The sequence below is a fragment of the Myotis myotis genome, unplaced genomic scaffold (assembly GCF_014108235.1).
Source record: "Myotis myotis isolate mMyoMyo1 unplaced genomic scaffold, mMyoMyo1.p scaffold_m19_p_13, whole genome shotgun sequence".
In the NCBI taxonomy this organism is placed as follows: Eukaryota; Metazoa; Chordata; class Mammalia; order Chiroptera; family Vespertilionidae; genus Myotis; species Myotis myotis.
In genome coordinates this window covers 19,356,555-19,381,300 of record NW_023416317.1, presented here as the reverse complement: position 1 = coordinate 19,381,300, position 24,746 = coordinate 19,356,555, and positions in this window count along the sequence as shown.

Below are 24,746 nucleotides of genomic sequence, written 5' to 3'. Positions count from 1 at the left end.
TATTGATCACCTCTGTAGAACTACACTTCCTCTGATGTCTTAGAGCTTATAGACTATTAACTTCCTTATATTATATCATTGGGTATATTAATCTCAGTACATATTAAGATTCTCCACTGTTAAGAAATGTGGAATATAAAAATAAATATGTGAATACATGGAATTCAGTGGTTTTCTGTCAGATGAGCTAAGCCATAAGTTAATGATTGATCTTGGTTGTTATAAGAAAATAAACTCCTCAGGATTTTAGTGCCAAAATAATGTAATATTATTTCATAATAATTCCATGTCAGGCTTTATGCATAGTATTCACATGAATCTTCTGAATGAATCCTTCAGAAAAAAGGTGAAAAGGATTATGTAATACAAATTACAGTTATAAAAATAGTCATGAGGATGTAAAGTACAGCACAGGGAATATCGTCAATAATATTGTAATAACTATGTATGGTGTCAGATGGGTACTAGACTTACCTGAGTGATCACCTCGTAAGGTATACATATAAATGTCTAATCACTGTGAAGCACACCTTAAGCGAATAAAATATTGTATGTAAATGATAACTGGACAATAAATTAGTAAAAACAGAAAACTATGAGGTAATATTAATATTTACATTATAATAATTACAATATTGAAAATTGCAGCTTAAATTATATCCAAGATCATGTAATACCAAGCCATTCAGTGGCAGAAGCAAAACAGAACAAAATTTTCTGATTATAAAATATAGTACTTGCCTCTAAAATCTACCACTGGAACATTACTATTTTATCATTAGAGAAAGTAAAAAAGTAACCAAACATACACCAATCATGCTTACTGGGCTGTAGCAAAAGCCAAAATAAAATGCCACACACAGATACTGTAAAGAATTGATGAGCAGCTGAAACTATGGGTGAAATCCAGGTAATAAAAACATGCATTCCCTTTCTATATAACTGAGAAGATACAGAAACTCTCATTAAGCAAGTTGATAAGTGGAGAGAGATAGTTGAAAGGGGTGGGCATTTAGGCAAAAGGATAAATTGCAATTTCCTCTTCCTGCGGCGGTCTCTAATCACTATCTACATCAGATCATTTTGTGTCACACACACAGCTCAACTGAGAACATAATTGTACAGTCCTTATTCTAAAATGATGATTCTGCAAATAATGATGAAAATAATTAGACAGTGTTATAAATATATTACATAAGTGGAATTGTTGTTGCATTTTAATTAAACCCAACAATTAGACTCTACTTAGGCACTAGAAATTGTAGCATGTATTCATTAGTCAAAAAAATCATCTGATAGGTATTACTTATCACTAATAATGCAATCATGTCGCTTTGATTGTCTTGGGATTAATTTGTATTCACTGTATCCTCTAGAGCCCTGCACATTAACACTGTCTTTGCAGACACATACATTAAAGAGATGTATCCAGAAATTCAAAACTCGCTGCCCTTCTCCTTGGTATAAATAGTACACTTGATTTTGGAAACTACTAACTTCCTATCTCTCCAGGAACCTCTCTTTGGGCCCATCTGTGAGTGTCTTATTTCCTAGGACTACTCTTATTACTAATCTCTATAGTAGTCTAGGTCCAATCATGGCACAGAAAGCACATCAGTTATTTTGACAGAGCTAATTTATGACGACACATTAGAACTAAGGATGCGGTTGTTTTCTAGGTTACTGAGAAGGCAAAATGAAAACACCAAAATATCATGGAGGTAACACCCGTAGGAAACAGCTGTCATCCTTCAAACTGGAGAAACAAAGAAGACAGAGCTTCCAGAAGGAGGCACCACTCAGTGCGTGCTGTTGCCTCTGAGCTCAGAGAATGAGCCCCATGGGGCTGGGACCCACGTGAGGGTGGGATAATGACTGACGCTGATGCCTGTGAGACATGCACAAGGAGGCTGAACCTGCTCATGTTGAAAACAAGTGTGAGTTGGGCCCGGCTACTGCTCTAGGAATGGATGTGCATTGCTGGTTGAAGCCTGAGTGATGCTGACAGGAGCATGTTTCAGGGGCAGGAGCGGACATGAAGCCTGCTGGAAGCCAAGAAGAAGAAGAAAAGAAGGAATAAGTCCCTTCTTCCCCTCTCGCATCCCTAGTAGTCAGAGCCCAACAGAGAGCCAGGTGGAAAGGCAGGAAGGAGGTTGTCAAACTTGCAGCTCTAGCATCACGAAGCCACGGGTATGCAGTAGAATGAATCTGGAGTGTCTGTGGTTTAATAACTTGGACACCCTCCTTGATGTTTTCGGTTTCCACTTGATCCAGAAGACTTCAAGGCAGTAACATTTCTTATTGACTCCTGCTTCCTAGGTATTTAGCCTGGTGCCAAATTCAAAGTGGCACTCAATTTTTTCTCCCACTCAAAAAAGGGGGAAAAAAGTCTGTGTGCGTTTGTAAAAAGACAGAAGCTCACAGACAGACAGGGAGGGAGTTCCTTTGGTGTGCTGAGTACTCCCTATCAGTGATTAAAAGGGAGCAAAACAAACACTCTGCTTTCAGGGAGCTTGTGCTCAGTAGCTATTGAACGAATAAACATGCAATACTGCCCATTCTCCTTTCCTCGAAAGTGATTACCTGATAGCCCACATTCTCCTTTCTCTCTCTACCTCTCAGTAACGTCTCTCAGTTCCTTTGTTGGCTCCTATTTCTGCCTCCACCCAGACATAAATATTTCCCAAGTTTCAGTTGTCTTGTCTCTGCTCCCACCCATGGATATCTCATCAAATCTTACACGTTGAACTGTACCCCAAATTGTCCCAACTCAAACCTTTCACCAATTGCCTGCTATATAATTCCATTTGGATATCCATCCCAAACTTCACACTCAACATTCTATGTAATAAAAGGCTAATATGCAAATTGTCCCCTTAACCGGGAGTTCCACCAGGGGGTGGGCTGGCTGGCCAACCTTCCGAGTCTCCCCCACCCCGGCCATGCACAAACGTGTGCACCGGGCCTCTACTTTGTAATAAAAGCTTCTCTCTTCTTCCCATGAGTGCCCTCATACATAGCAAGGGAAAATTTCAGGGTAAAACCATTTCTGTTTATGTATGTGCAGTGTGTGTGTGTCTATATACTAGTAAACGTATGTATCTGTTCATGTATATATATACAAAAGTGGGCAAAAGTAGGATTACAGTTGTAAGTACATGAAATACGGAGTTAATAAAGCTACTCTAATAATCAAAACCTGCATTTCTTTTTCCATGCAAACAACTGTAAACCTACTTTTGCCCACCCCTGTATATGCATAAATATGTATATGTTTATATATGACATTTGAATATATATACATGTGTAATGAGACAGTGTACAAAATAATATTTTACAAGTGTGGTAAAAAAAAATATTTGAAAACCAATGGAATATATGAGCACAAAAGAGTGGCTTACAGAAAAAATAAAAATCAGACCAGATCCCTCAAAGCCTATAGAATTTTGTAACCAGATCAATACCCCAAACAATCATGTATAACCTTATTGATAGCTCAGATAGTCTCCACAAGACAAGCTACTTTGGAGAATTTTAAAGGTACACACAAACAGGAGTCTTGGGAGGCGGCTGGCAGGTGCTGAACCACAGCAGAGAGAGGTGAGCGTGGCGTGAGCAGGGCCGCTGGGCAGGTGAAAGCTGGAGGAGGTGGAACGCGCCTTTGCAGAAGCCATGCAAGGTTGGGGGCTGCGCCTCTGTGGGGAGGGACAAATATGTTTTTAAATATTCTTATCTTCCTTAAAGCCCATCAACTGAAAAGCCTTTGGCCTTAGCAGAGCTGAACCATTTCTGTGCCGTGGACAAGCTTAGAGCTTCTTCTCATTACTGGTGAAGTATTAAGCTGTGGTCCTCAGTTATTCTGGCTTTCACTGCCTGGGGAAAAACTCACTTATGAACAAACACTACTTACACATTAGAATACCATTAAAAGAAAAGACTCTCCTCCTGTCTGATTTTCCCAGTTGGCTCTGGCTTAAGCCTACTGTCTTGGCATAAGTATTAATAGCATCCTTTTTATTCTCAAAAGTATCTGAATTTAAACAATAAATTTCATGATCACTCTAGTTATTTCCTAGTTACCAATCTGTTGTTGCAGAACAGACTGAAAATTATGTATCATAAGCTGCAACAAATGGCAGGCATGCATTGACAGAAAATAACAGGGAAGACACTTAATAAGATGTTCTAGTGCTGGCCTCCATGCAAAAGTGACATTTAAGTTAAAGTGTAAGTGTGGCCAGCAGACAAGGAGGCAGAGCAAATAGTTTATGCAAAGGCCTGTGGTTATAAACTGGCAGGTTTGAGGAAATGAAGATCATTCTATGTGTCTGGAACTTACAGTGGAGACAGGGAAGGTAGCTTGGACTTGGAGGTCCTAGCATAGAGAATGGGAGGCACAGGTAAATTTGAAAATCCAAGTGGCAGGACTTACGGACGGATTAAATAGTTGTGAGGGAGAGGAAGGAGACAGGGATGCCTCTCAAGTTTCTAGCACAAACCCAGAAGATAAGGATTTAATTTCTAACTCTAGTTTTAAGTTCTTAAATATCTTTAGTGAGATCACTTTTCTGGGCCCCTATCTTTTATCTGTTGAAAAAAGATGGACCCAGCCCAGCTGGTGTGGCTCAGTGGTTCAGCATTGACCCATAAACCAGGAGGTCACAGTTTGATTCCTGGTCAGGGCACATGCCCACGTTAGGGGCTCGATCCCCAATAGGGAGTATGCAGAAGGCAGCTGATCAATGATTCTCTCTCATCATTGATGTTTCTATCTCTCTCTCCCCATCTCCCTTCCTCTCTGATATCAATAAAATATATTTAAAAAGTAAAAGAAAAAAATGGACCTAGAATGGTCTAAGCACCCTGCCACCTTTGACATTCTACATTCTAAATTGCATTTCTGTTGCTGCATATGCATATTGGGATGCACCCTTTCACACACATTTGTCTTTTAAAAAATTAAATATATCTCTCAATAAGTAAACTTACCCTTCTGCACATTTTCTCAGTGTAATTCCTTTGGGTTTCTCCCTGCGGTAATGCATTTCTCCTTCTTCCCCTTTAATTCATATTCTGCTCCTTTTCCCTTTAAGACTTGCAAATGAAGATTGGCATAGATATTCCAAAATCAATCGTTTCTCACCACCCTTCTCAAAACACACACACACACACACACACACACACACACACACACACACACACACACACGGCAAGCATTAGCAAGCAAACGGAAGCCCTGTCATAAGGTCACCTCCCTGCATTCTAGCTGGGGAATCTCCCTGGAGTAACTGATTAAACACATTCAATTTACTTTGCAGAGACAAGTGCTGCTTCTACTGGCATTCACAGACTCCAAGGGAGCTTCCAACATTTAAAGAAGTGTTTCCATTTATTTAACAGAGCTTTATTTTCTACAAAAGATCATGTTTCTGTTTGTTTCAGTTACTATAGAGTAATCTTTACAGGTATCTAGAGAATTTAAAAAACCAAACCAAAGTGAATGTATGTGCCTGTGCGTGCACGCACACACACATAAACAAATATATACACACACACACACACACACACACACACACACACACACACACACTAGGAGCCCAGCACATGAAATCGTGTGGCCTGCCCACCCACCCGCTGCCCTGCCGTGACACCCTAATCTCTCCACACAGAGTTCCAGGGTGCCTGGCCCAGCCCCAGACCCCCTTGGCCTTCTCTAGCTGCTTCAAGCCCCGCCCTCAGTCCCTGGCGTTGCCTCGGGCTGGTCCCACCTTCTCCGGGTGCCTCCCAGCTTCCGCCTTGTCTCCAGAGCAACTTAGTGGCTCTGCCCTGTCCTGGCGCTGGAGGAGAGCATGGAAACCTCCTGCTTGCTGTGCTGTGCTCCTTCCCCAGGCAGGTGAGCGGCGGGGTGCTCTGAGTGCGAGCGGTGGGTGGTGAAGGACTGGTGAGGGGGGCGCTATGGGCTCTCACCCCCGCCCTCTAGGGCACAGGCATCCTCCGGGCGCCTCTCGCTTCCGCCCTGTCTCCAGGAGCACGCGCAGGCAGCCTCCTCCTTAGTGGTAGTGACTGTGACACCGTTAGGACCAATTAGCATATTACCTCTTTATATATATAGAATATGGATACTAGAGGTCTGGTGCCCAAAAATTTGTACATTTCGCGGGGGAGGGGGGGTCCCTCAGCTCAGCCTGTACCCTCTCACAGTTCAGGAGCCCTCTAGGGATGTCTGACTGACAGCTTAGCAGGGAGCAGGCCTAAGCCACAGTCTGGCCTACCTCTGCAGGAGGCAACCTGTGGCCCAATTGGGGGGCAGTGCTGGCTGGCGGGTGGCCGGCCCCACTCCCGGATCACCCTGCCGCTGCCCCCTGATTACCATCCCCTCCCTCTGCCCACTGGCACCCACCTTGGCTGGCCTGGCGCCGCCTGCTCCCTGGCCCTGCCCCCTCTGGTTGATTTGCATATTAGGCTTTTATTATATAGGATATCAGTGTTACTCTCAAAGCTAGACATTAAAGCCCATATACTCATTGACATAAAGGTGCTGTTGGTCTGACAGTATAGACATCTTAAGTTTTCAGTCTTCCAGATTTTCTCAAAGATTTGCCCACATTGTAAGGGTAGAGTGAACTGATTCCTTCATAATGTAATCAGAAGAAAACTTGCATTGTAAAAAGTGCAGATTCCTGAGTCCTATGCAAGAATCAAAATCGTGTGTGTGTGTCCCCATAGACTTTATAAGGTTTGACATGCATAGGACTTGTTTAAAATGCAGATTGCAATGCACAATGTCTGGGGTAGGCCATGAGAGGATGCCTTTCTCCAAGCTCCAGGTGATGCCCATGCTGCTGGCCCACGCACTACCCTTGGAGGACAAGGTACAAAAGTTTGCACACCACTGTACGATCTAGTATTGTCGTGCTGCCTTCGGCAGACTTCTCCTGCCAGTTTAATTTCAAAGCTAATGGGCTCATCACTGAAGGCCTGAGAAATAATACAGAGTGGAGAATGCTTCCTTTACTAGGTAGGGCCCATTAGATAGGGTTCAGAAAACAATATGATCATTTTCACAATCTGAAAATGCCTATTCAATTTATCTTCTTCAGACATCAAGATAGAGGTTCGGCAAGGCATCCTCTACCTGTGGGCTATTTGATGCCCAATTTATTTCCTGTGCAGTCTTCACGGGGCACTGCCTGTACTACCTTTCTTCCTATCACAGCAAAGAAGAACAAACTGTCAATATGTCTCTGTAGATACTGATGGAAAACAACAACACCCAGCTTCGCAACAGTGATGCTCAGCTTCTCAGCATCGATTACCCTACCTCAAAGTAAATTCACTCTTTAAACAGACAGCCTCCCATGTCTACATGGCTAGGGATGGCAAGAGGTATCTGTAATTTTCACATTTGTTCTTTTCTTACATTGAATTTATTGGGGTGACATTGGTTTGCAAAACCATACGGTTCCAAGTGTACAACTCAATAAAACGTCATCTGTACACTGCATCGTGCGCCCACTACCCCAAGCAAAGCCTCTTTCCACCCCCATTTCCCCCCCTTTGCCCACCTTCACATAGTCCCCACCCCCTTCCCCCTGGCTATCACCACACTGTTGTCTGTGTGTTATGCATATATGTTTTTTGTTTAACCCCTTCACCTTCTTTCATCCAGTCCCCAACCCCCTTCCACTCCGACAACTGTCAGTCTGTTCCATGTATCTGTCTCTCTTTGTCAGTTTATTTTGTTCTTTAGATTCCAGACCTAAATGAAATCATATGGTATTTGTGTTGTCTTTCTCTGCCTGGCTTATATTTCACTTAGCATAATACTCTTCAGGTACATTCATGCTGTTGAAAAAGACAAGATCTTTTTTACGGCCACTTATTGTTCCATTGTAAAACAGAGTTTTTTTTATCTGCTCATCTGCTGATGGGCATTTGGGTTGTTTCCAGATCTGGACTATTATAAATAATGCTCCAATTGGCATAGGGTGCATATATTCTTTCAAGAATATATTGCATATAGTCTTTCTTTAGTGTTTTGGGTTTCTTAGTATATATTCCCAGAATCTAACTCATATGCAGTTCAGTTGCTGTGCTATTTAACATCTGGAATTGCTAGGTCCCACTCTTGTACTGTTTTTAAGGGAAATAATTTCATCTGAATGAGTTCACAAAATCCCACATGTATTGATCTTTTGCATTACACTGCATATGTCAAGAAATAAAATAGGGACTAATATTTATTGACTTCTAAGGAAATGTATAGCATGTGCATCCTTATCTGTTGTAACTTTTACAGTTATACTCAAATGGTTTAACTATGGCCATTTGCAAATATAAAGAAACTAGTCCAAGAGGTAAATGGAACCAGCAATGGAACTAGTAATGGAAAATGGAGTTCAACCCAGGTATAGCTATTTTCTAAACATATGTTATTTTTCTCAAAAACTTGGCTTTCTTAGATGCTAGAATTAAATAAGGTGAGATGATATTGATCACTTGTAAGGGATTTACAAGTAATATTTATGTAAGAGGAATTTGAATAAAATGGTCTCAAAAGATTCGTTCAAACCCTAATGTTCTATATATTGTGAATACATGAATAAAGTATTTATACATTATAAATGGCCAATACTGTATTCCACTGAATCATACACAATGTACATAATTGGACAAAATCTAAACCAGATAAATAAGTTATTCCCTAACTGGTTTGGCTCAGTGGATAGAGCATCAGCCTGCAGACTGAAAGGTCCCAGGTTCGATTCCGGTCAAAGGCATGTACCTTGGTTGCAGGCACATCCGCAGTAGGGGGTGTGCAGGAGGCGGCTGATGGATGTTTCTCTCTCATTGATGTTTCTATCCCTCTCCCTTCCTCTCTGTAAAAAAATCAATAAAATATAGTTTAAAAAATAATTTAAGTTAGAAGGAGGTAGGACAAATTATTTCATCCTATAACATAAAAAATTTAGTAAGTGCAGGACAAAGGAGACCTCATGGTTTGGTAGCAATCTATTTGAAGAAGACAGACAAAACACCTGGGTTTAATTAACCACGGATTCAAAATTGTTCAATAATAAAATGTTTTCTTAGAATCAATAAAATATCATCTTTCATCTCAAAGAAAAGTGTTGCTAAATTTTAGATTGGTTAATACTATAAAATGAGTTTAACTAGAGAAAGCTCTCTGACTGCCTTTCAACCATAGAAATCTTGGAAATTATAATGATGTAGTCAGCTCTTGAACAATAAGGAAGTATATTTTAAAAATCTAAATCAGTTGATCATGTTTAAAATAATGTAAGCCAAAGACTGCAAGCCCAGTGCTGACAGGGAAAAGACAGGTAAGACAAGTAAATAGCTCAATGGAGGCTGGGATTAAGTGGGAGTAAAATATATTCATAGAGAGAAAACCCAATCAGTACACCAAATAATCAGTGCATTGAAAGCAATTAGCCAAAGTCAATTCATGAAAATACCAATGAACAGAATGACCACTTCTTCAAAGACCTGTCATGTAGTCAATTTACTGAGGAACCATTTACCAAATTTCAGATTCATCAACTTCTAACCATCTTCTAAGGATTAAAGCATTTTGTGTTGCTTATGTTTCAAAACCAGCCTTTGAAATATTTTTGTAAAATATGAGGGAAGTGATTTTCTTTTGAATTTAGATTTTAAATGTCATGCATTGTAAAAAAAAGTCCCAAATTTTATGAATGGTAAGTAAGGTAGGTTTCTCTTTTCTAACACACTTGAATATAGTCCACTGCATTTCATATATCTCTTATTCATGATTTTGCTTTCTTGAGTGGGACAGAAAAGGAAGCATTAACTCCAAATGCAGGGAATTGGGGTGAAAGTTTGTGTGTCAAACTAAGAGAACTGAAGCAGTTCTCTCACAGGGTTGTTGTAAGAATTGAACTGGGCAAGTTATATTAAAGTTCCTAGTACTTAGAAAGAGGGTAATAAATGTATGTTTAAGACTTCATTAATTCATCTGCCAATGGACGAATACTATCTAACGTATCCTTATCTAATATTTAAAAAAAGCAAGAATAAATTTTTTCTCAGTATTAGCTGCATTCAATTATCCACCTTTCATATTTCTACTTTCACATCATTGACAAGCCTAGTAATGCCAAGAAAAAATATGCACAATAAATATAATGTTGAAAGCAAAAATATTAGAGGTAGAAGACATAAACAACATTCTAGAAAGTTTTTAAAAAGTTAAACATGGCAGAATTTCATTATTTAACAAATATCCTAATAGGTGGGTAGAAGGTTTTGATGGATATAAAGAAATAAGAAGAGAAGAAATGAGAGAACTGAGAAAACGCAAAAGACAGCAAATAAAATAAAAAACTGAAAAGTAAAGAGACAAAAATTAATTCTGGATGGATTATACATTTAAATATTTAATAACCTCATGTAAAGCTCTAGAAAAAATATAGGAAAATATGCTTAAGACATCACTAATAGGGAAATATTTTCTAAAACATTCATAAAAAACACAAACACAAAGAAAATTAATGATGAATTTGACTATAAAAATTAAATATTTATTGTGAGAACAAAGGACAAAATTTATCAAGCCCCTAAGTGAGCATCAAGTCTGGGGGAAGATATTTGTAACCCATATCATAGACAAACAATTAATGACTGCCATGTTTGAAGAACTCATACAAATTAATTTTAAATGACTGATGATTTAATAGGAAAATGAGCAAACAATGAATGAACAATTTTTAGATGAAGAATCCTCCTGTTTGGGCAATACATTTACAAAGAATATTAATCTCAGTGGTAATTAGGAAAATGCAAAAGTTTTAAAAAGAAACATTTATCTTCCATTATTAGAAAAAATGTAAGGAAACTCACACCACTAAGGGATGAATAAAATGAAGGAATAGTGATCATGTAGGTTATATACATTTCCACAAATTCTTGAGAGAATATCTTGCCACTATCTAGTCTCACTCTATGTTATCTGTGCTCAGAAAACTTCCAAAAGTCCATGTAGAGATGTGTAAAAAGATACTGTTTGCAACAATTTTTATCATAGTAGAAATTTAAACAATATTATCATCCATCTAAGAGGAAAAGCTAACCAAATACCCAAATTGTGTTATATCCATGCAATCAAATACTTACTCTGTAGGAAAAACCATGAAAGAACTCAATCTACGTGTGTCTGCTTGAATGATCCACATGCACAATGTTAAAATTTTAAAAAGGGAGTTGTCATAATGATATTTATACCATGTCACCAGTTTTTGGACAAAGGAAATAAAACAGTATTATCTTTTGGTCTCCGAAAGGCCCCTATGGAGAAAGATCTAAGACCCAGACAAGAAGAAAAGTTCAACTTCAGCATAGTCATTACCAGTAAAGGTATGAAAAAGAACTTAAACCAGTTTGCTCTATGAACAAATATTTTATTTCCACAAAATATCATTACAATGTTTCTTAAACTATTAATATTTTAAAACTAGGATTGGCCCATTGATGTCGTTCTGTATTTCTCCAGATATTTTTTCATGTGTCAACAAAACAGGGAAGGGGAAAGGAAATGAGAGGAAAAAAGGTAAGTGTAATAGTATAAAATAAAGCAAGTAGTTAAGAGAAGTAGAATTATGACTAGGAAATAAGAAATAGAAATGAGGAAAAACATAAAGAGGAAAATAAAAATATTAAAAGGATATCTAAAAAATTAGGTGGGAATGCTGATCTAATTTCTTCTCCTTCTTGCATAGTTTTCTTTCATTTGCCTCCTCTTTTACAGGACTTAGAAATAAGAAACAGAGTAAAAATCAAGCTATTTTACCACCTACCTTATACACAAACATAGTCACCTGCCACTCTCTGAGACAAAAATCCTCTGAGGAAGTGCTACGCAAGTATCTGCTATAGATAAGGACAGAACGCGAGCTGGGTTTAGAACGTTGGACAGCAATTCGAAAGCTTAAATTAATTTATTTTCAACATAACAATTAAAACACTGGTTTGTGTTTTATGTACCAAGTTTTAATTCCATTGTTTTATTGCGTTATGCTTTTTATTTATTTTATTTTTTTAAAATATATTTTATTGATTTTTTTACAGAGAGGAAGGGAGAGGAATAGAGAGTTAAAAACATCAATGAGAGAGAAACATCCATCAGCTGCCTCCTGCACACCCCCTACTGCAGATGTGCCTGCAACCAATGTACATGCCCTTGACCGGAATCAAACCTGGACCCTTGAGTCCGCAGGCTGACGCTCTATCCACTGAGCCAAACCGGTTAGGGTGCTTTATGCTCTTTATATCTTATAAAAGTATCAGTCTGTAAGAAATTTTTAAATAAGAAAAATAGAGTTTCAACAGAGATTGAGAAGCAGTGCTCTTGGGGTCAGAAAAACAGAAGGAACCATTCATTCACTTTGTGGTATGTGTGTGTGTGTGTTTATGTGTGCATTCTTGGGCATGCACAACCACCTTTGAGTTCAGGAAGGGGCTGTTGTTTCTCAGTGCTCATTCTTAGATCTAGGACAGTAAAGGACAAAACCCAAGCAACCCTATGAACAGAAAAAAAAAAAAAATCCCCAAACCCTAAACTTTATCTATGATCTCAACAGAAATTATCTTGGTATTTAACTCAAAAATAACCTTTACTAATGAGTAAGAGAGAACAAAGTTATCCTCAAAGAGAAATAATCAACGAACATGAAAAGCCACCCTGAGGTCTACTTCGGAGACAAAATCCCTTTGGGACACTGGCACTGTCTGTGTGGGATTTCTCTTCCACAATGCATCCTGATTTGTGACTGGTACAACAAAGCTCTTGCTTCAGATCTTGAGATAATGCCATTCTGGTTCTGGCTTTAGCGCCCGCCCACTTCTTTAATGAGAATGACCAGACAGGAGAAACCAAGATGGCAGCATAGGTAAACACCAGAGTTAGCTGCCTCAAACAACCACTTCAAAAATACAACTAAAAGACGGAACGGACATCACCCAGAACCACAGGAAAGCTGGCTGAGGGGAAATTCTTCAACTAGAAGGAAAGAGAACAGCATACGAGACTCAGAGGAGGCGCAGTGTGGAAAATACAAAGGTGCATAGGTGCGCACAGAGCAGGCTGGTAGCTGAGGGCGCGGTTGTCGTTTTCAATCGGGAGGGAGTCTCAGATTCTGAGCTCCAGTTCTGGGCGAGTCTCTAGGGACCCAGACTCAAACGGGAGAAGCGGGACTGCCTGCATCGGTCGGAACGAGAGGGCAGCTTTCTCTCCGAGGTTTGCAGTGGTTGCTGGGACTCTGAGAGGCAGAGCCTCTGGGGACTGGACTGAGAGCAGCCATAACTGCTCCCTCTGCCCGCCCTGTTTGATCCCCTGCGACCTGCCCCGCCCAAGCCCTGCGCAGAGCCATTTGCCAGATAGCCTCAGGCAAAGGCTAGATTAGCACCTCCCTAGAGGACAGAAGTTTTCCCACTGCAGACACAGCTGATTCTCACAGCCCGTTGGCCTGGAGGTCAAATCCCCCTAGTATTAACTACAACAATCAAGGCTTAACTACAACAAGACTGCCCACAACGACCACTAGGGGGTGCACCAAGAAAGCATAAAAAATGCGGAGACAAAGAAACAGGACAAAACTGTCAGTGGAGGATATTGAGTTCAGAACCACACTTTTAAGGTCTCTCAAGAATTGTCTAGAAGCCGCCGATAAAGTTATTGAGATCTACAAGAAATCTAATGAGACCCTCGATGTTATATTGGGGAACCAACTAGAAATTAAGCATACACGGACTGAAATAACGAATATTATACAGACTCCCGACAGCAGACCAGAGGAGCGCAAGAATCAAGTCAATGATTTGAAATGCGAGGAAGCAAAAAACACCCATCAGGAAAAGCAAAATGAAAAAAGAATCCAAAAATGCGAGGATAGTGTAAGGAGCCTCTGGGACAGCTTCAAGCGTACCAACATCAGAATTATAGGGGTGCCAGAAGATGAGAGAGAGCAAGATATTGAAAACCTATTTGAAGAAATAATGACAGAAAACTTCCCCTACCTGGTGAAAGAAATAGACTTACAGGTCCAGGAAGCGCAGAGAACCCCAAACAAAAGGAATCCAAAGAGGACCACACCAAGACACATCATAATTAAAAAGCCAAGAGCAAAATACAAAGAGAGAATCTTAAAAGCAGCAAGAGAAAGAAACTCAGTTACCTACAAGGGAATACCCATACGACTATCAGCTGATTTCTCAACAGAAACTTTGCAGGCCAGAAGGGAGTGGCAAGAAATATTCAAAGTGATGAATGCCAAGAACCTACAACCAAGATTACTTTATCCAGCAAAGCTATCATTCAGAATTGAAGGTCAGATAAAGGCCTTCACAGATAAGGAAAAGCTAAAGGAGTTCATCACCACCAAACCAGTATTATATGAAATGCTGAAAGGTATCCTTTAAGAAGAGGAAGAAGAAGAAAAAGGTAAAGATACAAATTATGAACAACAAATATGCATCTATCAACAAGTGAATCTAAGAATCAAGTGAATAAATAATCTGATGAACAGAATGAACTGGGGATTATAATAGAATCAGGGACATAGAAAGGGAATGGACTCACTATTCTTGGGGGGTAAAGAGGAGTGGGAGATGCGGGAAGAGACTGGACAAAAATTGTGCACCTAGGGATGAGGACAGTGTGGGGGTAAGGGCAGAGGGTGGGGTGGGAACTGGGTGGAGGGGAGCTATGGGGGGAAAAAAATAGGAACAAATGTAATAATCTGAACAATAACGATTTAATAAAACAAACAAACAAACAAAAAAAAAGAGAATGACCAGACAGGACAAAATAGCAAGGGTGGTTAACAAGACAAGTGTCAGCACCAGATAGAACTGGTTTCATTACCGGCTTTGGCTACTTTAGGCATTGTTTTGGAAGAGTTTTATAACCATCTGTGCTTCAGTTTCCTAATGCAATACAAAATGAGGATAATGAGTACCTACATCATAAGACTGCAATGAAGAAAGACAAGCTCATACATGAAAAGTGCTCTCCTTAGTGACTGAAATAGTCACTGGTTATTATTTCTACTACTATTAATAATATTAATAATAATAGAAGCCATGCCCATGTCATTCCATCAGGGTCTTATTCAGAAAGAGAATAATCTAACTATACATTTACATGAAATTAAGTATAAATTTTTGGCAATTAAAAGTTATGTGACATGTGCAATAAAAGCAACAATTAAGTCAACACAGAAAAGCTGCCTTCTAGAATTATACCAACTATCTCACTGAAGAATGAGTAGACATTCTAAGCAGCTCTAAAAGTGAGACTAGGAGTCAATGGGTGAACTTTATAGGGTGGCAGATTTTGAGTGCCCCCCCAAAAAAGAAAATGGCATTCTTAAATACTAGCACTCCAAAGCAAATAAATGTATTGACATGCAAGGAAATGTGTATACAGTGTATATATATTTATGAAAAATGTACATATGTACATAAAGAGAGGGCAAAAGAGAACATGAATATGCCAGGCTATATGGAATATGAAATGCTTTTATATAGTATATTGTATCATTTCATTCATCAATTTATCAAAATCATGTACTAAGCATGCATTATAATCCTCTTATACATATAAGGATAGTACATCTCAGAAAATTTAAGTAACTTAAGTTTCTGAGCTTGTAGAGAGGCCAAGCTAGGCCTTGAACCTAAGTAAACCTCAAGTTATTTAATACTATGCTGTTTGTGTTGACAGAGGGCCTTCTGTTAATATTTTTAGATGTCTTTATCATTCTGAGGATAATTTTGCTCTCCCCCCAGAGGAACGTGACAATGTCTGCAGACATTTTTGGTTGTCAACATTCAAGGTTCAGGGTTGCTACTGGCACCTAGTACGTAGGGCCTGGGGATGCTGGTCAATATCCTACATTACTCAGGGCAGCCCTCGGTGGTGCTAAGGTTGCAAAATCCTGCTAATTTTGCTAATTTACTAAAGACCAGCCTTAGTTGTATGTCCTTGTCAAATTTAAGAATATGCCCATTGTGTTTATATCTATACTACCTCTTGCTTTTCCTCCTCCTACTTTTCCATTTAGTTTCTTTTTTAAAAGGCCTCTTTTAAGCATTGTCTTCCCGCAATAGCTTGTCAAAAGTGGTGTTCAAACTGTTAAAATACTGACCAGCTTTCTTGTCATTAAAATGCGATAGTTCGCCAATTTTGAGAGATTTATTTTGCATCTTGATATTTTCTACTAAGAAAATAAACTTAAATTCCTGTTCCTTTGGGGGGATTATTTGCTTCTATTTGCATAGTTGCTCTGAGAAAAGTAATTTGCCATGTAAATGTGTGTTACACGAGTCACTGGGAACTCCAGGCATCCTGCTCTTCTGCAGCACCACATCTTAGAAATTGTCAGCTCTGTGGTTCTGTCATTGTGGGAGCAGGTGCATCCCTGCATTTCCGTTCCTTTAGGCCCCATTAGGGAAAGACATTTCGCCACTGATTTCCACCTCCTCCACTGAGAGCCAAGCTGCAATCTGCATGGGACTGTTAGACCAGAATGAGAATGATTTGGAAGGCATCATCAGAACTTCCAAATGGGCAAAAACATGCCTTTAAAACAAACCTGTGGCTTGGCTCAATGCCCAAGATGTGGTAGGCACAATCTTATTTGGACACCTTTATCAAGGTTGTACTATCATAATTACAGCATAAAATATGGGAAATGGCTTATGACTTTTAACTGATAATTTTGATAACCACTAAAAATAAGGTCTTTCTCATTTTTGAGAAATTTGAACAATTATAAAATGTTGAGCTTTTTCTAATCCAATATAAATGCAAAGGTAGACATTTATATAGAGATAAACATCATAGAATAAAGCAAAAAAAACTAGAAAAAACAAAAGAACTACGTTTTAAAAACTTAATCTTTTACATGTGTACAGTTTCTGAATATAATAAATGTTAAACGACTAATTATTGAATAAATCTAACCATCAATCTATGAATTGCAAAATTCTACCAAATTATAACTAGTCATTGTAATGCCTATTCATACCTTAGCAAAGATCCCTTTTATAAAAATGTTAAACGCTAAAACGTAATGTAAATAATAATCATAAATAATTTATACCTTACAATGTTTTGTGCCAGGCATAGTGCTAAATGCTCTATATGAAGAATCACATTTAATGCACACAAAAATTATAAGGTAGGTTGTAATATTAATATGTCCATTTGACAGATGATGAAACGTGTTTGCTCAAAAATGTTAAATCCATTGTGACTTAGTTCACAACTAGGATATGAACCCAGGTCTATCTCTATCTACTATGTAACAGTCTAAATGGGTAAGCTGTACTATCTCAATCTGAATATTTACTTACTGAGTAAACTGGTGTGGTATAGAGGTGCCTGTCAGGATTTATCTTCCAGGAGTCACTTTAGTTAAGTACCAACTCCAAAAAGCCTAAATTGTCCCTAGAGCAGTGGTCGGCAAACTGCGGCTCGTGAGCCACATGTGGCTCTTTGGCCCCTTGAGTGTGGCCACGAAGTTTCAATCTCACTGTACGTGCGGGCCCGCATGTGGTATTTTGTGGAAGAGCCACACTCAAGGGGCCGCAGTTTGCCGACCACTGGCCTAGAGGTATCAACTTGTCCCCAGAACCACACACAGCACCAGGGAGAATTCTATCTGAGGCATCCCATCTCTCCACCTGCTTAGGTGTCTTCTTCCTGTTCATATATTCCAAAGGCCCAGGGCTATTCTCCGGGGGATTCTGAACATGTTTTTGTACTTACCTATGACAGGGCTGGATTACCCTCGTGTCTCTTGGGACTTGCTTGCTTGCAGATTTTACTGTCTAGCTTGGGCCCTCAGCTCTGCAGAGGCTGAACTGTATCCCAAATATCAGGTCAAGGGAGAGCACCAGCTTGGACCTCACACTCATGAAGGGTTTCAACTTTAAAATTTTGACATTATCTCCAAAACTGGAGATAAATGTTCAGGACTGATACACTTGCAGAAGTGAATGATGTGTTCATCATACATCTTTAAACTTGTGTTCCATTACCTGACCCCACCACTCTACTAGTACTAATTTGTAATAATTATGTAATTATCCTGTGAATTGCACAGTCATCATAATGTATTCTATCTTATGTTAAAATTGTTTATGTTAAATATAAACATTTAAGTTATGTCAGCTTGGATAGCAATGTTTTGACATTTAATAACTTAAAAAATATTATCTGTCTCAATAAAAGGAAGCGATAGGAGCTTCTTTTGAATTGTGAAGGGACTGGTGCACCTCTCCTTGAATTCTACTCCCACTAGCACAGAATGCTGGGCACGCTCCCAGAGGAGAGTCTAATACATTTATGCAGAGAAAGAAGGAAAAGAGGAAAACTAGTGGTAGGTCATACTTCTCTCTCTTATTAGAAGTTCTCTAGGAGTAGGCACTCTGTGTTTCATATAACCATGATATTTAATAATGTGCATTTCTCCTTCTCTTTTTTCATTTGGCAGCTCCAAAAGATGGCAGCAAGATTTTTTAAATACGACTTTACAGGAAAAATTTTATTTTTTGTTGTAATTTTTCCAAGCTATCCTCGCCCCCAACCACACAGTAGTGTAGAAACAATGCATTGGATGGCCAGGGCAAAGACAGCAACAAGGTGCCAATGAAAGAGGAGCTATAAAACGATTGCAACCAGTTCTAAGATCTCAAAATTCCAGCCCTGTGGGATTAATTAGCGGAGAGGTTAACACCCTGTTTATACTTCTATGGCTGATGAGAAAACCACTGTGTTGGCATCTAGCAGAATAACTGATATACTGGCACACTATTTCTGATTCTCAAGGGAAGATTAGACTCCATGCAGCCTTGCCTGTTGAAGACAGAAAGGAGTCATTCCTTCAGGAAAGATGTTCATATCAAGGTGTACTGTGAGAGCAGGTTGTGGTGGCTATCTGTAAAATTCACTTATAAAAGCCCACTTTCCTGGGATAAAGAAAACACTTGCTAATAAGACTGTGACCTTCATAACATTAGTTATTAAACCGTTGCTGTGGAATATCATTTGGAGGGTTATTGCTGAGACGGGAAGAACTTACTTCCTAATAATGTTTACTCACAGTGTCAGGGTGCCCATGTTTTTATTGAAGGGCTATCCATTTTATCAGGGAGCTTTAAATGCCTCTCCTTCACAGCAATGCAGCAAGGGGGATTCGAATGCAAGCTGTTGGAATACTCAGACTAGAAAAGGGTGAAGCCATCCTGGAAAATGAGAGAAGCAGGCACACTGCATTTTCAGAGCTTCATGCACTCAGTTAAACATTCGGTGACTAAAACCCAGAGGTCAAACTGAACTTTGAACACAAACAAGTAAAGACATTTTTTAAAAAACTGTTTGCAAATCTTGAAAATGATCCTGATACAAAAATAAACAAAGTCCTGCACAATATAAAAGAGAATGCCCATGGAGTCCTCAGAAGTTGTTCAACTACACTCGAACAATACTGGTAGAGAATAATGGAATAAAACTAGGCTCTATTCTATTGACTTTTATGTATCTTGTATCTTTTTGCTCATTTATTAGTGAAAAAGGAACAGTCATTTTTACAAAAACTTCATATCATTTTAAGGTTTGTTGAGTATATTTATGCTTATAGTGATATTTAGCAAATTAGATTGGGTTCTCTTTCAAAAGTGTATTTTCTAAAACACATTTTATAGTATCTAGTTCAAGGGTCAGCAAACCTTTTCTATAAAGTGTCTGGCAGTATTTTTCAACAAATGGTTCTGGAGGAATTAGACATCCATAGACATAAAACAAAAAGAAACTAGACAAAACTCTCACCTTGTACAAAAATTAACTCAAAACAGATCAAAGACTCAAATGTAAAATGTAAAAATATACAACTTTTAGTAAAAAATCTTAAGAAAAATTTGGGGATTTAGGGCTAGATGAAGAGGTCTTAGACTTGACAGCAAAAGCCTGTTCCACAGAAGAAATAGACCTCGTCAATAATCTAAACCTTGGCTCTGAAAAACACCCTGTGAAGAGGATGAAAAGCTACAGAGTGGGAGAAAATATTTTCAAACAACATATCTGACAATGCAACAGTATCTAGGAAAAAAGAACTGTCAAAACTCAATAGCAAAAAAGACAATTGAATTAAAAATATGCAAAAGACATTAAATAATTATTTCACCAAAGAGAATATACTGATGTAAAAAAAAAAAAAGCACATGAAAAGAAATCAAACATATTTCACCATTACAGAAATGCAAATTAAAACCATAATGAGACAGCACTATTACCTATCAGAATGGCTAAAATAAAAACTAGTGACATGACAACAAATGCTATTAAGAATGCAGAAAAATGAAATCATTCATATATTGCTTATAGTATTGCAGAATGGTATAGCAGCTCTGAAAGGCAGTTTGGCAGTTTCTTAAAAACATAAACATGCAACAGCCTTATGACCCAGCAATTGCACATTTATCCCAGATAAATAAAGACAAATGTCACACAAAAACCCGTACACAAAAGTTCAAAGCAGCTCTATTTGTAATACCCAAAAGTTGGGGATAACCCAGATGTACTTCAATGGGAAAATGGTTAAACAAGCTGCAGTATGTATACTACAATGGTGTACTACTCTGCAATAAAAAAAGGAATAAAATTTTTATACATATAATACACCTGCTGACTCTTCAGGGAATTTTACTAGGTGAAATAAGCCATTCTCAAAAGTTAACTTTCTGTAAGTTTCCATATATGTATAACATTCTTAAAAAGATAAAATTATATAAGTGGAGAAGAGATTGGCAGTTATCAGAGGTGCAGACAGGGGTGGGAACTGAGAATGTAGAGTTGGCTATTAAAGGGCAGCATGAGAGGTCTCTTTGGTGATGGAACTTTTCTTTGTTGTGATATTGCCCCTGTCGTGGTCGTGACATTGTGCGATGGTGTTGAAAGATGCTATGAGTGGAGAAAGATGCTATGGTTGTGCAGGCTACCTGAGATATCTTTGTATTGTTCCTTATAACAGCATGTGAACTGAAAATTATCTCAAACTAAAAAGTTTAATTTAAAAGAAAAAAAAAGCTGTAAATATTTTTGGCTTTGTAGGTCTCTGTTATAACCACTGACCTCTGGCCATGCAGTGTGAAAGCAATGTATACAATAAGCAAATGAATGAACATGGCTGTGTTTCAATAAAACTTTATTCACCAAAACAGACAGTAGTCTGGATTTGGCTCAGGCCCTACAGTTTGCAGACCCCTTTCCTTAATTAAACAACCCCTAGGAAGATAATTATATGTAAACTTTTAGAAGCATCACATACCTGGTCCTGACCTAGAGGTAAGTTGCAATGGATGAGAAAGGTCAGAAACCAAAAAATAAATTTAAAATAATAAGTCCTTAACTTGAATTTTTAATACTATAACAGGAAGGTTTATATCACAGCAAATTCTTGATAGTTCTCCCTTTACTTTGTATTCACATTGCAATGCTTTATCACTCCTCTATTTTCAAATTCGCGAAAAATCCCTTATCTATTTCCAGGCCTCCTGCTTTTAACTCCTCCTTATCTCTTTCCCACATTTTTAATAATCTTTCACCCACTCTAAACAAATAGATTGAAAACTTATTTTGTGAAGTCCTGCCCTTTTTCTATTACCTATCTGGTCCTGTGTTCCACCCACAATCCTCAATTTTCCATTACACCCAAAGAACAAATCAGTCCGGAAAGGGCCATCTGTGAAGAACGGGTGTCAGGAAGAAAATGCACTAGCAAAGCAAGAAGTTTCATTAATGATTAAGACGGAGGGAAAAACAGCAAAAATCTGTACACTTAACACATTTGTCATGCTATTTATGAGCCCTTCTGAATCAGGTGGAATTATTTCAAGCTTCCTCAAGTAGAGGTAATCAGCTCAGAGGCTGCTGCTTTCACAGGTCTTTACTACGCAATGCCATATACTAGGACAAATTCGTCTGAAACACTCAGATTGAGACGATAACTAATTACACATTCAGTTTGTTCAGAATAGGATAAGGAGTTTTTGTATTGTTTTGTTTAAAGTTTTCCTTCTGTGAATCCAAAAAAATCCAGCCACAAAGCACATTTTATGTTTCTTATGAATGATGACGCCCTAAATTCCTTTCTACCTATTACAAGTCCAACTCTTACCCTAGACCCTTGGGCACTGCACATTTTCATTCATCTTGAAACCAAATGCCCTAAACCAATGAAAGAGAAATGAGGCAATCAAATAATGCCTGTCAGAAAACGAAATATGCCACAGCATATTTCTTCTCATTACTGCACATTAGGAGGGTTAATGGCAGAGATGAATATCTCTAGTCAGAGCCACTTATATAAGAATTAACATTTAAAAGTAATTGCAATAGATCATAATTGGTTGATTAGGTGTTCGCTACACCTTAGGCCCTTTTCGTAGTTTTAACTACATGATACATGCCAGGCGTTCAGAGGGCCAATTTATGGAAAAAGAAATGTAATTCGTCCCTTATAAAATATTAAGTTAGAAGATGTTATCACCTACTTCACCTCCTCCCAGACCAGTTACTATCTTCCCTGGTAGAAGTCATCCACCACCAAGATAAAGGTAATTGACACTGAGAAATAATTTATGGAGTTGACCTCAAATCTAACTTGTTTGAACCACTTCACAAATTGTTTTCTAGAAAAACCAATCATATTATTTTATTAATCTTAAGTAATCACAATTCTCCATATGATATCAGTGGTTTATCAGTATAATATATCCCATTTTGGAGTTTCTCTCTTTTTAAATTACACCATCCCCAATAGGCTTTGTACTATGTATGGGGAAGGGATCGATTGGGCTTCAACATCATTCTAGAAAATCTTTTAAGATGTATCTCTTCAGTTCTCTATTGGTTTAATTTTTGCTGCCACAAAGTTTTTTTGTTACCTATGGACTCAATCCAGCCCAGATAGGAGAGGTCACTACTGAAGTAACACTTCAGTGACATGAAATCCACACTGAAAATCACTGATTCTCCAGGGAAGACAATCTAACTTCCTCAAAGCCAAACTCACACTTCTGTGCCCTGCAACTGCGAGGTTTCTCACCGTGATCTCATATGTATAATTTGGAAAATTATAGTGTATTGTTAGTTCTGAAACAAAGGAGCTAACTATTTGTCTTTGACTTTCATGGATTGTTGATGAAATTTGAAACCCGATGGGCACAAAGAATTGCTTTGGGGGAGGAAATGGAGAAAAGATCTGCTGACAAGAATAAATATGTTTTAACTCTGAAATCCCCCATTGTGAGAAAAAACATAAAATTCTCTTTGCACAGGTAATGCATTGATTATGAACCAGACATCATTGTGTATCTCAGTTTCTGAAAGAAAAGACAGTACCCTATAGAATTACCACTATTTGTCTTTCTTTTAAAAATAGGTGGTTGATTTTTAAGGTGGAGTAGAAAATATGCCGTTTCTCTTTGATTCTCCCAATAAGCCTTTTAAAGCCTAAACAAAGAAATGTATCAATTGAGACTCTGGGAATTAAAAAATCAGCTTCACACAGGCTTTCCAGAAGTGAAACTACTTGTGTAACTGGCTATTCCTTCATTCTTAAGTTAGTAATTCTTAAATTACAAGTGCAGGGTAACTGATAACATCAACATTCACTATGACTCAGTAGTGATATTTATTACACAACTGTGAGAAAATTATTTTAGCCTGTCAGCCTTTTTCATTACTTGTAAAATAATAACAATAATATTTACCTAATTATCTTATGAAGGCAAAAGGAAATGGGGCAGACAGAGCACTGGCTACATTGCCTGGCACAGAGTAGTTCTTGGTGAGCCTCAGCTATAAAAAAATAAAACAAACATTAAGCATTTGAGTACACAGCCCTATGTCCAAGTAATTTTTATATTCAACTCCATAATACATCTCTATTTGTTTGATCATAAAAGTAAATTTCTTCTAAAATATTCAAGCAAAACTAACATTTCAGAAAGAATTATGATTGTCCCATGGACCAATCTGTGTGCTCAATCCTGAAAGTTAAGACATGAAAATTCGGATGGAAATACAATTTTGGCAAAAAATCAGTTTTCTCCTGATTTAAAAAAAAAATCATATTACAAAAGAACTTATTAAGTGAATGATCAGACTATAGTCAACCAGGTCTTTTTCCCAATTTAATCTACTCCAGCCAAGAATAAATTAGCACAGACAACCTGGGCTTACTCTTAGAAATAACCGTGAAATAACAACTGATATTGGCCCAAGAGGCAAATACAGAAACGTGACAATTTTGAACTTTCTATCTCCTAAATGAATCATAATTACACCCCACGTTATTCCTGCTCAGCTGCCTCCTCCAATGGTAAACCATAGGAATGTACTAGTAGATTGGGAATGACTTTAATAAATACTTAATAATAGGGCACTCTACTCCACATAAGTCTGACAGAGCCTCCTGGTTTCCAACCTAGAATCAGACTGGCTTGTGGAAGATGGTAAGGGCCCATTTGAAGCACATTGTTCCTCATTGGGAGGTTGAGACTCCTGGTATACCAGCTCTCTCTACCTGAGCATAAACAAAATAGACATCGCTCAGGGAAGAAATGACACTTTATAGTATCACAGAGAGCTTCATTAGAATTATTTCACCCTTCTTTCTATATCCTGGGGCTTCTCTATT